Raw genomic sequence first — 733 nt, forward strand, 5'->3', positions numbered from 1 at the left:
GTAATATTAGTTTCAGGTGTACAATATACTAATTCAACACTTCCATAGGACACCTGGTGCTCATCAAGACAAATAAACTCCTTAATCCCCATCATCTATTTAACCCATCCCCCCACTTACCTCCCTTCTGGTAACCATCAGTTTGTTCACTCTATAGTTAAGAGTCTGATTCTTAGTCTGCCTCTCTCTCTTTTTTTTTTCCCCCAAAATATGGAATGCTTCATGAATTTGCATATCATCCTTGCACAGGGGCCATGCTAATCTTCTCTGTATCATTCCAATTTTAGTGTATGTGCTGCCAAAACGAGCATGGTTCTTGTTTTCTTAATAGTGCTTACTACTACTTCATCTTGTTTCTTTGATTGTGTATCAATCATGGTATTAGACGGGAACTGAGTTCCTAAGACAAAAAACAAGATATCCTAAAATGGGGTACAAGACTATATACAGCACTTGTAATAGGAGCTTAGAAAAAATTAGTTTGTACCCTGGGAGATTATTTCAGCTCCAGTGTATAAAATAAGATTGAGAGGCCTAAAAAAGGGCTGTGTGATAGAAAGTTTGAATGTGGAGGAGGCTGATGTGTTCTGGGTCTCACTCCTTTTATTAGGTAAGGACAGTCATGTTTTTCTTATCCTCTGGCAGAGGACCCCGCAGAATTCTCTTTGAGAGTTACTATGTGTCCCCTGTAGTGTGTGGGACATTGGATTTATGTCTGAGAGAATCTCAAGTG

General features: G+C 39.0%; 1 non-coding gene across 1 annotated transcript; it reads right to left on the reverse strand.

Moving 5' to 3' along the window:
• Positions 1-204: 204 nt before the first annotated feature.
• On the reverse strand, positions 205-311 carry LOC113913448. The gene has a single exon (XR_003517219.2). It is a non-coding gene; the product is annotated as a U6 spliceosomal RNA (small nuclear RNA).
• Positions 312-733: the final 422 nt, after the last annotated feature.

The sequence above is a fragment of the Zalophus californianus genome, chromosome 14 (assembly GCF_009762305.2).
Source record: "Zalophus californianus isolate mZalCal1 chromosome 14, mZalCal1.pri.v2, whole genome shotgun sequence".
Lineage (NCBI taxonomy): Eukaryota > Metazoa > Chordata > Mammalia > Carnivora > Otariidae > Zalophus > Zalophus californianus.